Source organism: Bufo gargarizans, unplaced genomic scaffold (genome assembly GCF_014858855.1).
Source record: "Bufo gargarizans isolate SCDJY-AF-19 unplaced genomic scaffold, ASM1485885v1 fragScaff_scaffold_289_pilon:::fragment_2:::debris, whole genome shotgun sequence".
In the NCBI taxonomy this organism is placed as follows: domain Eukaryota; kingdom Metazoa; phylum Chordata; class Amphibia; order Anura; family Bufonidae; genus Bufo; species Bufo gargarizans.
Window position 1 is genome coordinate 205,259 of NW_025334083.1, and position 14,897 is coordinate 220,155.

A 14,897-nucleotide genomic window follows, 5' to 3' on the forward strand; every position below is an offset into this window, starting at 1 on the left:
CGGCAGGCTGTTCCGTCGGGTGAACAGCCTGTCGGATCCGTCCTGCCGCTAGTGACCGTGTGCCTCCGGACTCCAGCTCCGTCACCATTGACTATAATGGGGGCGGAGTTCCGGCAAGGCATGGCAGCGCACGGCGAGAGGCTGCCAGAATAAATGTCGGACATGTAGTTTTATTCCGGCAGCCTCTCGTCGTGCGCTGCCGTGACTCAGCCGGAACTCCGCCCCCACCCCCATTATAGTCAGTAAGGACGGAGCGGCAGTCCGGAGGCACACAGTCACTAGCGGCAGGACGGATCCGACAGGCTGTTCAGCCGACAGAACAGTCTGCCGAAGGTGCGTGCCGCTAGTGTGAAAGTAGCCTAAAAGGCTATGTACACCTTTTGAGGGTAATTTTTTAAATTATTGCATTGTACTTATTTTGAGCTAAATAATTTTTTTCAATTGGTCTTTAAAAAAAATATGGAATCCTTTTTTGTGTACAGAGCTGACATGCTTTAGTAGCAGCCTGCGGATTTTCTGTCTTTTCCGTCATACCAGGAGCTGACGGACTCCTTATCTCTGCTCTCTGACCTTATAAGCACTCATTATAGTTCAGTTCTTATTATTTTACTGATAAGAATGTGGCTTAAATATATGTTTATGACCTCTTAGTAGCTTAGAGATAAGGTTTATTAGATGACCGTCTCAAAGTGAAAATGAAAGTACCAGTCACACAGCTAGAAAAACTGTTAACTCTTTGTGACAGAAGGGCTCAATATTTTAAATAAAGGCCAATTAAAAATATGATTTTTTTAGCCTCCAGAGGTGTACATAGCCTTTACCAAAGTGATGAGCGAATTCAGGGCTAATTCGATTTGCTGCAAAGCTAAATTTCCTCGTGCTTCGCAGTTGCAAATCTATTTAATGTGAAATAGTGTAAAAAACAAGAAACAAAAAAATACTTACCTTCTCCATTTGCTCGCGACGGGCCGCCCGCCACCATCTTGCTTGAAGATCTCGACCGAAATCCCATGTAAGAGCGCAGCATCAAATAGAAACTAGCCTTTCAACAAACTTTGCATGAATCAATAGTACCAGTGAATATAACTTTGTAATATATCTTCTTTGCTAAATTCCTCTTGAGAGGCCATAACGAACTGTCAGTTCACCAGAGGATCAGCTTACAGATCCCCATAAATATGCAGAGTGTAGGGTTGGATGAATGTGCTGCTAGACAGAGAAAGATAAATCATACATTTCTTCAATAAGATATCTTACTGAGTTTCTCGTATTCACCTGTACTAATAACTTATGCAACCTTTATTGAAATGTCAGTGACTGTTTTTGATCCACTTTATACAGTTGCAAGAAAAAGTATGTGAACCCTTTGGAATGATATGGATTTCTGCACAAATTGGTCATAAAATGTGATCTGATCTTCATCTAAGTCACAACAATAGAAAATCACAGTCTGCTTAACCTAATAACACACAAAGAATTACATGTTACCATGTTTTTATTGAACACACCATGTAAACATTCACAGTGCAGGTGGAAAAAGTATGTGAACCCTTGGATTTAATAACTGGTTGAACCTCCTTTGGCAGCAATAACTTCAACCAAACGTTTCCTGTAGTTGCAGATCAGACGTGCACAACGGTCAGGAGTAATTCTTGACCATTCCTCTTTACAGAACTGTTTCAGTTCAGCAATAGTCTTGGGATGTCTGGTGTGAATCGCTTTCTTGAGGTCATGCCACAGCATCTCAATCGGGTTGAGGTCAGGACTCTGACTGGGCCACTCCAGAAGGTGTATTTTCTTCTGTTTAAGCCATTCTGTTGTTGATTTACTTCTATGCTTTGGGTCGTTGTCCTGTTGCAACACCCATCTTCTGTAGAGCTTCAACTGGTGGACAGATGGCCTTAAGTTCTCCTGCAAAATGTCTTGATAAACTTGGGAATTTATTTTTCCGTCGATGATAGCAATCCGTCCAGGCCCTGACGCAGCAAAGCAGCCCCAAACCATGATGCCCCCACCACCATACTTCACAGTTGGGATGAGGTTTTGATGTTGGTGTGCTGTGCCTCTTTTTCTCCACACATAGTGTTGTGTGTTTCCGCCTAACAACTCAACTTTGGTTTCATCTGTCCACAGAATATTTTGCCAGTACTGCTGTGGAACATCCAGGAGCTATTGTGAAAACTGTAAACGTGCAGCAATGTTTTTTTTTGGACAGCAGTGGCTTCCTCTGTGGTATCCTCCCATGAAATCCATTCTTGTCTAGTGTTTTACATATCGTAGATTCGCTAACAGGGATGTTAGCATATGCCAGAGACTTTTGTAAGTCTTTAGCTGACACTCTAGGATTCTTCTTCACCTCATTGAGCAGTCTGTGCTGTGCTCTTGTGGTCATCTTTACAGGATGGCCACTCCTAGGGAGAGTAGCAGCAGTGCTGAACTTTCTCCATTTATAGACAATTTGTCTTACCGTGGACTGATGAACAGCAAGGCTTTTGGAGATACTTTTATAACCCTTTCCAGCTTTATGCAAGTCAACAATTCTCAATCGTAGGTCTTCTGAGAGCTCTTTTGTGCGAGGCATCATTCACATCAGGCAATGCTTCTTGTGAAAAGCAAACCCAGAACTGGTGTGTGTTTTTTATAGGGCAGGGCAGCTGTAACCAACACCTCCAATCTCATCTCATTGATTGGACTCCAGTTGGCTGATACCTCACTCCAATTAGCTCTTGGAGATGTCATTAGTCTAGGGGTTCACATACTTTTTCCACCTGCACTGTGAATGTTTACATGGTGTGTTCAATAAAAACATGGTAACATTTAACTCTTTGTGTGTTATTAGGTTAAGCTGACTGTGATTGTCTATTGTTGTGACTTACATGAAGATCAGATCACATTTTATGACCAACTTGTGCAGAAATCCATATCATTCCAAAGGGTTCACATACTTTTTCTTGCAACTGTATATCTACTATGTATATAAAATGAGTGCTTTGTACCTTTTTAATTATTAGATTTTTGTATTTATTTTTTATTTCTACTGGCTTTCTGAGCTATAATATGTGTGATATTATTATTATTATTATTATTATTATTATTATTATTATTACTGTTATTATTTTATTGCTATTCATGTTATTATTCTTTTGTTTATTATTATTTTATTATTTTATTTATATTGTGTTATTATTATTATTACTGTTATTGGTGGCTCAGTAGTTAACACTGCTGCTTTGCCTGGGGTCCTGGGATCAAATCCAACCAAGGACAACATCTGTACAGAGTTTGCATGTTTTCTTCATGTTTGTTCCGGGAACTCCTTACACATTCTAAGGGCTCATTCAGACAACCGCATGCGTTTTGCGGTCCAAAAATTGCGGATCTGCAAAATACAGATACCGGCCATGTGCGTTCCGCATTTTGCAGAACGGAGAGGCCAGCCCTCATGTCTGTAATTGCAGACAAGAATAGGACATGCTTGACCTTTTTTGGGGTTCACGGAACGGAAGTATGGATGCCGACAGCACACTCTGTGCTGTCGGCATCTTTTGCGGCCCCATTGAAATGAATTAGTCCAAATATGTTCCAGAACGGATGCAGACACAAAAATACGGTCATGTGAATGAGCCCTAAAAAACATACTGATAAATATGGAATTTTGATTGTGACCCCCACTGGGGACAGTGCATGATGACAATCTCTGTGCAGCGTTGTGGGATATTCTGGTGCTAAGCATCGGTAAAATATATATATTTTTATTTGATGTGTCGTATGTTTTCTGGACGTCTCATTATCTTATCTATGTGTCACAGATCAACTCCTCAGAGATAACATTGAAAAGAAATCTCTATAAACTTTTGGAGTCATTGACAAACATTTCATTTTCTCCATGCGGATTGTCTGTATTGCCCAGGGAGTGAATTCTGTGTTGACATAGAGGAGGAGACCAAATAAAAGCTGAAGGTTTGTGGAAGTAGTCACCTTAGACAATATGTCCTCTTGGACTGTGAGATGACGCACATAACTCTTCAAAACAAGTCTGAAGGTGTCCTGAGACCCTGGTCATCACCTCTGATTGGCTAGAGGGTGGGCTGGAAATGGCCAGAGATGCCTCCTCAGCCAATCAGCAGCAGCAGTTATGACTCGTCCAAACCAGTGATCGGCTGAGCAGGAATTTCCAAAAATTTCCTGAGTGTTGAGCTGCTTGAGCATAAATCAGGAAGAATCAAAGGGAACCTGTCAAAAACATGATCGTTCCTTAAGTACCCAAGGTACCTACAGCTCTAAACATCATGTCAAGTCAAGCTTGATGCATCCCTATTCACCTCTTCACTTTTGATGTACGTCTCTGAGATTATTTACATCAGACGTGATCCGCCCTGAGTTCTGACATATGCAAGCTCAGAGACGTCCATCAAGAGCAAAGAAGCAGGACAGGGGCACGGCAAGCTTGACTTGGAGCACTATGATCCCCTTTTCGTCAAATGGTCAATATGCATATGGCCCACATTGAGAATAAAGTGGTTTTGCGGCAAAGCTATCAGCAGACGATTCACTTTAAAAACATCATTGGGTACATGATGACCAGAGCTGTGAGGTACTCCAGGTGGTTGGGGAGGACTTTATGCTAGTGACAGGTTCCCTTTAAAGGAGTTTTTAACACAAAATATTCTACATTTAACTTTTTTAATCGGTGTGTAATTAATAATTTTGTATAGCCACTTGGTTATTCAATAAATTGTATCTGAATAGCGCCACCTGCTGTTTGTTCTTTTTCTATATTTCTCTGTCCACCTCAGTAACAATGCAAAGGTGGTCACACATGCTCAGTCCCAGCCTTGCAGCACTGGGGTCCTAGGTTCGAATCTGACCAAGGACAACATCTGCATGGAGTTTGTATGCTCTCCCTGTGTTTGCTTGGGTTTTCTCTGGGTTCTCCGGTTTCCTCCCACACTCCAAAGACAGACTGATGGGTAACTATCATTGGGGACCCCATTGGGGACAGCAAGTAATGCTAATTGCTGCGGAATATAGAAGCGCTATGTAAGTGCATTGAATAAATAAAATAAATAATAAATAAATCCTTCATCTGCCATCAGTCATATTTACTGTGACAGTTAGAGGGAGAGAGTTGCAGCGAAGGACATGCCCCCTGTGCTGTGATAGGGAGAGAGATGCAGCAGAAAGACACACCCCTTGCGCTATGATAGAGAAAGAGCTGCGGCAGAATTAAAAAAAAACTGAGCTGTGTTAGGGAGAGAACTGCAACAGAAAGGTCACACCCTCTGAAGTATGATAAGAACAGCTGCAGCAGAAAGGACACCCCCTGAAAAAAGACATGCCCCTGAGATGTAACAGGGAAAGAGCTGCAGAAGAAATTACACTCCCTCTAAGAGATTGTCATGTGCTATGGGATAACACTTTTATGAAATCATCAGAAAGCAGAAAAAGCAGCAGGGGATCGGTGAGATAAGTAATGCTTCTTTATTTTTCTTTAAAAAAACAGTATATATATATATATATATATATATATATATATACACTCACCTAAAGAATTATTAGGAACACCTGTTCTATTTCTCATTAATGTGATTATCTAGTCAACCAATCACATGGCAGTTGCTTCAATGCATGTAGGGTTGTGGTCCTGGTCAAGACAATCTCTTGAACTCCAAACTGAATGTCAGAATGGGAAAGAAAGGTGATTTAAGCAATTTTGAGCGTGGCATGGTTGTTGGTGCCAGGCGGGCCGGTCTGAGTATTTCACAATCTGCTCAGTTACTGGGATTTTTACGCACAACCATTTCTAGGGTTTACAAAGAATGGTGTGAAAAGGGAAAAACCTCCAGTATGCGGCAGTCCTGTGGGCGAAAATGCCTTGTTGATGCTAGAGGTCAGAGGAGAATGGGCCGACTGATTCAAGCTGATAGAAGAGCAACGTTGACTGAAATAACCACTCGTTACAGCCGAGGTATGCAGCAAAGCATTTGTGAAGCCACAACACGCACAACCTTGAGGGGGATGGGCTACAACAGCAGAAGACCCCACCGGGTACCACTCATCTCCCCTACAAATAGGAAAAAGAGGCTGCAATTTGCACGAGCTCACCAAAATTGGACTGTTGAAGACTGGAAAAATGTTGCCTGGTCTGATGAGTCTCGATTTCTGTTGAGACATTCAAATGGTAGAGTCCGAATTTGGCGTAAACAGAATGAGAACATGTATCCATCATGCCTTGTTACCACTGTGCAGGCTGGTGGTGGTGGTGTAATGGTGTGGGGGATGTTTTCTGGGCACACTTTAGGACCCTTAGTGCCAATTGGCCATCGTTTAAATGCCACGGGCTACCTGAGCATTGTTTCTGACCATGTCCATCCCTTCATGACCACCATGTACCCATCCTCTGATGGCTACTTCCAGCAGGATAATGCACCATGTCACAAAGCTCGAATCATTTCAAATTGGTTTCTTGAACATGACAATGAGTTCACTGTACTAAAATGGCCGCCACAGTCACCAGATCTCAACCCAAGAGAGCATCTTTGGGATGTGGTGGAACGGGAGCTTCGTGCCCTGGATGTGCATCCCTCAAATCTCCATCAACTGCAAGATGCTATCCTATCAATATGGGCCAACATTTCTAAAGAATGCTATCAGCACCTTGTTGAATCAATGCCACGTAGAATTAAGGCAGTTCTGAAGGCAAAAGGGGGTCCAACACCGTATTAGTATGGTGTTCCTAATAATTCTTTAGGTGAGTGTATATCAGACAACCCCTTTAAAAATGGAATTGGGGCTACCTGCAGTCACCACTAGAAAGAACTCTTTGCCCATATATTAATCCCCCATTGAACTGAGAGATGTATCTAGCTGTACTCAGTGAACTCCCCCTAGTGGTGGCTGCAATTAGCCAGAATGTTATAATTGCACTCTATAAAAGGCATGAAGGGTGTTCAAAGTTGGGCATATAAAAAAAAAAGCTCCTCCACTGCCCATAATAAATTTATGGAGCAGTTTTTTGCTCCCTATGTACATGAATACTCATGGATACTCACACCTTGTATATTTATAATACACTGTATAGCATCATGATAGAGTGAATCAGCCAAAATCAGGTTCCTGCTTGCCCTTCAATTAGTGCACAAGAAGTGTGGAAGTAATACTGTGTCAGGGTGGATAGATGATACAGGATGTCCCTGCGTAAACTGCTGGCGCCCGCTAATGTTTCGCCCAGATGGGCTCTCTCCAGTTATATCTGCCATTTCTAATTTTACAGCAAGGTCAGGCTGTTTATTTAGTTCCAAGTGTGATATCAGTGCTGGTTCCCTCAGCGCCACTGGATGAGTCGAGAGGAAAGTCAAACATCCGCTTTTTTTTTCTTTTTTTTTTATTATTTTTGCTCTTTCTGATCAAACAATAAAACTCCAGGTCATTTCTTAGTCATTGAGTAATCAAATCTGTCATATCGCTGGCAGAGAGCGAGAAGATCTGTCAGTAGGGCCGACCTGCTGTTACAGTTACCGTGAATGAGCCTTGTTTTTGCACATGAAAGGAGCACACGACAAAAGGAGCAACCGTCTGAAACAGTGACATTCTGCTGTGTTTGCTTAGTTTTCCTGTGCACATGTCACGGGGATGTTTGAAGCTCACCTTCTTGGCACGGTCACAGAGCGCACTGTTGTTGTAAGGCCGGGCTTCGTTGTGGCAAAGATCAAAATGGGGCCCCCGTCTGGCGCTGTGTAACACATTTGCCAATTTTTGCAGAGCAATTTCCAGATACTTTTTTGGGACATTGCCCTGCCCCTCTTAGCGGGCTCCATCCATTCAGTATGGTGCCCCACTCTCTTTCATATGCACTTTTGTGCCTCTAAGCACTATATACATTAAGGGGGTAATTCATTATACTGAAATACGCCTACATTAGGCATATTTCAGGCACAGATGGCGGCACAATGGTTCTGCGACTTTTCCCTGCTCACACCAGGTCTAAAAAGTGGGTGTGACGAGGGCGACGAAAGGGACGGTCCGGCAGACCCATCTCATTCATCATTTTCTACCAAGGAAGGAAGCTGTCTTACATTTAGAAGCGGCGCTGGATACGCCGAAGTGATGTAGTGGCCGGCGCCTCTTCATAACTTCGGCGATACTCTGCCAGTGCAGGGGCTTCATTAAGACCGGGGTCTAAAACGCCGGGAGACATCAGCTCTCCTTGCGGGGGACTGGGAGATTTGCTACCTCTTCAAAGAGTCCTGAGATCTGAGAAGTATGGTTTAACGTCACCACGCTCCTAACGTTGTAGAGCCAGAGGCTGGCACTTGGTGGTTTCCCTCATTTGGCTGGGCATTCATCAACCTCCCGTTCTGCCTCATAAGGATGATGAGGAAGAACGGCACCGGGTGTCATTACCGAGGGAAAGTATTTCCATTAGTTTAGGGCCTATCAAATACAGGAGTCCAACAGCTTACACAAGAAGAAAGAAGAGTAGGAAAGCTTAACTCTGCCGTGCTCAGAGGCAGAGTTAAAAGGGTTAAATAGTAGTGTAGTTGGCGCTCAAAGTTGTCAGATGAGATAATGCCCTGTGGTGACTGGGTCAGGAGCAGCAAGAAATGTGAGACCACAAAAATGGGAAGACAGGAAGGGCCGGTTGTAGAGCTGCCACGAAAGGGCGGATAGAGTGACAGAAACTTACATGTCTGGGTTCCAGAGGTGAGATCTCCAGCTTCGGAGCAACCACCCCAGGAGAGACATGCTGCTAAGCCACACCTCCTGTTGATTCGACAGCATCCTTAGCAACAGGATGCAATGCTCTTTTTCCCCAGAATGAGTGTGTGCTGGAGGAGATTATCAGTGGGCTGATTGCTCTGCTGCTCTATTCCTATGCGCTGTGTTCAGACTAATGGAGTGCCGAGTCATGTATCTATCAGGTTCGGATTCTGAAACTCGGTGCTCTATTTAAAACCAGTCCTGGTCCAGTGGTGGGGCGGGGATCCACCCAAGGTGTCCTCTCTCAGGGCGGTGCAAGAAGCAATGAGCGCTTCCATCACTACAGATGGAAGTGCTCATTGCTGGAGTGCCGGGGAGCTGCGGTCCTGTTACTCACTGACCGTTAAGCTCCCCGCATTCCATCACTTCTTCAGGCCAGCGCACTGAATGGTGAAGCACGGAGCCTTCTGCTCCCTGCTCCACCATTCAGCTTGAAGCACAAATAGTGCTGCAGGCCTGTGCGGGAGGATCCTGCAGCCCGGGAATCTCTCTGTGTTCCTCCCACACAGGTCTGTGCCTGCAGGGGAGAGCTGGATCTGAGCTTCATTAACACAGAGGGGTCACAGAGGGCATTACTACTATAAATGGGGCACAGAGGACTTTCTCTGTCTCACGTAATTTGTACTGTGCATCACGTCTGGTATTTGATCTCGGCTTTTGACTACTCTCTGTCTTTCGTTTTTGTACTGTGTTTTCCACCTGGTTCTGACCCATTTTTGTACTACTATCCCTTTGTGTTGTTTTCTACTCTTGGCACTTGTATGTGCAGTATGCCGCCCTGCAGGGTGAGGCGAATGGTGAGGTCACAGGGGTAGTTACTAACCGAGGGTGGTTATCGTACTCACAGTCTTTTATATACCCTGGGCAGACGTACAGCAGTGATGGAGAGGCTGGCACAGGGGACCTCTGGGGCACTCTCTGTGTATAGGGACCAGGCCTGATGGTAGGTGAGGTGCCCTGGATGTTGCAGGTTTGTTTAATGTGCCGGTGGCAAGATCCCTTTAAATTTGTGACGCCAGTGCCGATAACGGTGGCACACCGATTTATTGTAGTAATAATTGAGGAACACGATGTTGTGGTGAACCAAAACTTCTGTTTACTGGAACAGTTAACTATATACAGTCTTTGGTCAAAGTTCCATATGCAAGAGGTAGTAACATGCAGGCTTTACATCAATTGGCAGGCACAATGTTCTTGCAAGATACTCAGAGGGTTAAACACTTACAGATCAGGCTGCACTTTCCTCAGAATCCTGTCTGTCTTTATCCCAAGGCCCGTATGCCCTATTGCTGGCTTTATCCTTGGTTAGGGAAAACTTCCTCAGGTATATGTCTCCTTGCTTTAAATAAATCCTTCTGCCCTTCAGCTCTCAGGTTGGCTAGCATCAATTTGGCTCTGCACTGTACTCTGTAGGAACTTAGTTTCTCTCAGGAGGCAAACCCTTCCCCTGGTGACAAGTTAGGAGCCTGGGCTATCCAGCTGCATGTCAGTAGTTGGCCTTTAGCTCCACTCTGGCTAAAGTACACACTCTGAACTCCCAACTCTGCTGACTCTTAACTCCTCTCCCTGAGCTGAGCCTGACTATAAATACTAGGGGTTCCCTAGCTCCCTCTACTGTCTAGGAGGAGGAACTACCCCTAACAGGCCTGATGCAAAGATAACAGGGAAAACACACAATAAAACATTATATAAAATTCAATGACCCTGTCCCGCAGGAGGTGAGAACAACGTGGCCCAATTGACACTTGTGTAGTGCCCACATTTACCTAGTGGGACACTACATACCCCACTGCTTTGAGGTTGCCCGACCTCGGCGCAACACAGGGGGCCCTGCCCAGCTGGAAACTGTCACCCGAAAGACAAAAAAATGCAAAGCAGGCACATACATCTACATTTGCGATAAAATATCAGGCAGCTCCGCTGGCAAGTGCGGTGAAAAGGGGCGTCGTTCTCTTTATGCAGGATAGAACAGGGAACATGGGCGCTGACCTGGTGCAGCGTATCAGGAATAACCAGGATAGTCCATAAGAATAAAATACAGTAGTCCCATAAAACAGCATCTCAGAGGCCCACATCAATTAGGGTCATCTCTGGGCACATCTCTGTAAGTTTAATATTGCACACGTAAAAGTCACAGCACACAAAGTCCACATCTCAGGGATATTTTTCCCTGGCAAGTCCTAGGTTAATAAAGTAGTGCTATAATGTCCCCTATTCTACCTGAAAAAGGGTAAAGTGCAAAGAAAATCAAGGCACAACTTGGCTCTAGTTAACTTAGAGCAGGCAGGGGGTACTGTAAACAATATGGCCGAAGAACATTGGTATTTTCAATGGCCTCAACAACCACCACTGAGCCGTGGGTAACTGGCAGCAGCTCATCGGGCCAAAACAAAAGACTCCTGTCCTGAAACGGTTAAGTTCAATGTGAGGGTCCGTCAGCAAAAACATGGCCTAGAAGGCCTACTTACAGGTACGTGTCCAGTTCATACTGGTCATCAGATGTGGTGCATCCTGGCTCTGCTCTTAGTCTTGGCCTGAAGCGAGGGTCCATGCATGGCTGGGCCCACAAGATAGTATTGGCAGGCAATTGTAGCATAAATGGGCCGGTCACTGGTATAGGCTCTGCAAGCCTGGGGGTGAATGCTGCAGGAGGCTCCATGGGTTTGGGTGGCACCGGCTTTAGACGACGGACCCGACTCCTTGCATAACAAAGTTTCTCAGATACCGCAGCGGCGGGCACATCTATGGAGGTCGCCAAGCTGGCAGGGAGAGGAACTCTGACTGCAGGCTCAGGGACATCTGAGTTCCTAGGGGGATAATACTCATCCGGTGGTGTTGGTGCCACTCTGGACACGACAAGTTGGCGCAGGCCATGAAGGTGGATCTCTAACCTGGCAATTTAATCCTCCAGTCTCTCGGGCGCTGCTTCACTGCAGGCCTCCGGCACAGTCACAGCAGGTTCTGTCGCTGGGTCCGAACTTTCCGGCACAGTCGCAGCAGGTTCTTGCGCTGGATCCGAACTTTTTCCTCTCCGCAGGGCATCAAGGGCTTCTTGGAACTTTTTCAAATTCTCCATATCCGCCTGTGTCTTTTCCCTGCGAGGCAACTCAGGTGAGGGGTAGGGATTCACCCATTTGTCCAGCACTGTGGGTTGCCAAAGATATTGGGGCCAGTGAAGGAACCCCTCTCTTGGTATGTGTTGTAGGCAGGTTCCACAGGTCTCTCCTGTTCACATCCCGGACTGAGGGGCTCTTCAGGTTCTTCCCAGTCCTCTGGTTCCAGCTTGGGACGGGCCAGTGCCGTGGCGTACGGCCCTCTGAGGCCCTCAGCAGGGGTGAACTCCACCTCTTCTCCTTCGCAGAGGTTGTGCAGATGCTCCGGTAGGTAGCTGCGCTTTACAGACCACCGGTTTACAAACAGGTCTCTGCCTGTGGAGTAATCCTTAATAAATCCAAACCCCCGACTCTTGTCAAATGCCACCACTACCCACATCCTTCTTTCCAGGCGGGGTTGGGTGTTCGCGTGGCGCTCATAGACAGTTTTTGCGAGCTCCTCTAAAATTTTTTTTTTCTGGGTAGTCTTTTGTATGGCCGCGGTTCGTATCTCGGCCATCAGCGAAGACCATTGCGCACTGGGCCGGCCAAATCCTTCCCACGAGCCAAGGCACGGCTCGGGCTGCGACCCTGGTGGGAGGCAGGGTTGCCTCTCCGGTCCCGGAGTATAGGCTGGTGGTGCTTCTTCCTCCTTGAACATTGCAGGCTCTGCAGTCCGGACGGTAGGTGAAGCCATTAAATTAGAGCAGTCCTCTTTCTCCATCACGCCCGATCCTTCTCTGGTGGACGTCAGGGCGGCACTCAGTATCCTGCCCAAGACCTCCCACTGCTCCGGGAGGCTGCCCCCTAGGTACTCCAACATGGGGGAGGCGGAGTCCATCTTAGCAGACATGCAAATTTTCTGATAAGGCGGTGGCGCTAACATACAGTCTTTCCCACACTTTCGGCAGACGGCGCCAAATTCTTCCCGCCAATACAATACAGCGATGGCGCAGCAATAAATTCAGTCAGCTTAGGCGGCCATCTTTAGGCATAAGGCTGTCCGTTCACTGACAGCAAGCGGTGACTTAGGAAGCAGCAAACAGTCCACAAAATACAGTTTTCACACCGCAAATTTTCACTGTTCTTTGGCCCAACAATTTTCAAATAAACGGATGGGGCATTCATCACTTTATAGCAAATAATGGCACACAGTTCAGATTCCACAATGGCACAGGAATATTCGTATCCTGTTTGTGATGCCGAAATATGCAGTACGTCGCCCTGCAGGGTGAATGGTGAGGTCACAGGGGTAGTTACTAACCGAGGGTGGTTATAGTACTCACAGTCTTTTATATACCCTGGGCAGACGTACAGCAGTGATGGAGAGGCTGGCACAGGGGACCTCTGGGGCACTCTCTGTGTATAGGGACCAGGCCTGATGGTAGGTGAGGTGCCCTGGATGTTGCAGGTTTGTTTAATGTGCCAGTGGCAAGATCCCTTTAAATCTGTGACGCCAGTGCCGATAACGGTGGCACACCGATTTATTGTAGTAATAGTTGAGGAACACAATGTTGTGGTGAACCAAAACTTCTGTTTACTGGAACAGTTAACTATATACAGTCTTTGGTCAAAGTTCCATATGCAAGAGGTAGTAACATGCAGGCTTTACATCAATTGGCAGGCACAATGTTCTTGCAAGATACTCAGAGGGTTAAACACAGATCAGGCTGCACTTTCCTCAGAATCCTGTCTGTCTTTATCCCAAGGCCCGTATGCCCTATTGCTGGCTTTATCCTTGGTTAGGGAAAACTTCCTCAGGTATATGTCTCCTTGCTTTAAATAGATCCTTCTGCCCTTCAGCTCTCAGGTTGGCTGGCATCAATTTGGCTCTGACTGTACTCTGTAGGAACTTAGTTTCTCTCAGGAGGCAAACCCTTCCCCTGGTGGCAAGCTAGGAGCCTGGGCTATCCAGCTGCATGTCAGTAGTTGTCCTTCAGCTCCACTCTGGCTAAAGTACACACTCTGAACTCCCAACTCTGCTGACTCGTAACTCCTCTCCCTGAGCTGAGCCTGACTATAAATACTAGGGGTTCCCTAGCTCCCTCTACTGTCTAGGAGGAGGAACTACCCCTAACAGGCCTGATGCAAAGATAACAGGGAAACCACACAATAAAACATTATATAAAATACAATGACCCTGTCCCGCAGGAGGTGAGAACAACGTGGCCCAATTGACCCTTGTGTAGTGCCCACATTTACCTAGTGGGACACTACATCTGTCTCTGCGCCTTAGTAGCATAGGGACTGTTGACCAGTTGCGGTCTTGCTACTTAGAGCTTGAACTGCATATAGGTAGGGAAAGTGGGCTGGGTTCCAGGTCAGGGATCACTGTCCATGTCTGTCCCTGACTACAAGCATTACATAGAGACTCCAAGTGCAGCATGATTTAATGAAATTTTTGTGTGAAAGAAAGAGAGGCGAGGCTGTGTTGGGTGACCACCAAGTTAAGTGGGTTGTCTGAGGGAATAAAAATAATTTTTAAACAGGACCGAAATGGGTTTAAACTATAAACTAAGAGTTACTCACCTGACCGATCTCCCCTCTTCCCTCCTGACATTCCGATTCTGCTCCATTCCCCTCTGTTCTCTACTGCCTGTTCCTGGTTCCAAACACAGGTAATGACTTCAAATGTCCTCTCAGCCAATCAGTAGCTGAGGGGCTACCACTGCACTTAGTGATTGGTTGAGCATACAGGAACCATCACAGCCACCAGAGTGGATGACCCCATAGGAAGATAAGGGTCAGTATTTTTGACCGGGGTCAAATCTGTTCACGTCCCCTTCAAGACAATGGGCATGCTGTGTCATGACCATGAAGTTACATAAGTTTATCCAATCATTTCTAAACATTTCAAATCCCTTTTGTGTTAATCAGGCGGCATCTGCTCGGAAAACAAATTCTTCTCCAACTTTCATTGACTTTACCAAGAGCTCATGGCTATAAATTCTTCTGTGTTCAAACACTGTGAGAGGATGTGAGGGCATGAGTCACCTCTCCTGCTTGTTCAGTCTTGTGTCCTGTGCGAAACAAGGCAATATTGTC

General features: G+C 45.8%; 1 long non-coding RNA gene across 1 annotated transcript in view; it reads right to left on the reverse strand.

Annotated features, from left to right (window-relative positions):
• The window catches only part of LOC122922368, a 36,246-nt gene extending 21,733 nt beyond the window's left edge, over positions 1–14,513 (reverse strand). Inside the window, exon 1 of the long non-coding RNA XR_006387131.1 lies at positions 14,382–14,513. This is a non-coding gene — a long non-coding RNA (uncharacterized LOC122922368). The remainder of the gene's footprint in view (positions 1–14,381) is intronic.
• Between the last annotated feature and the right edge of the window lie 384 nt (positions 14,514–14,897).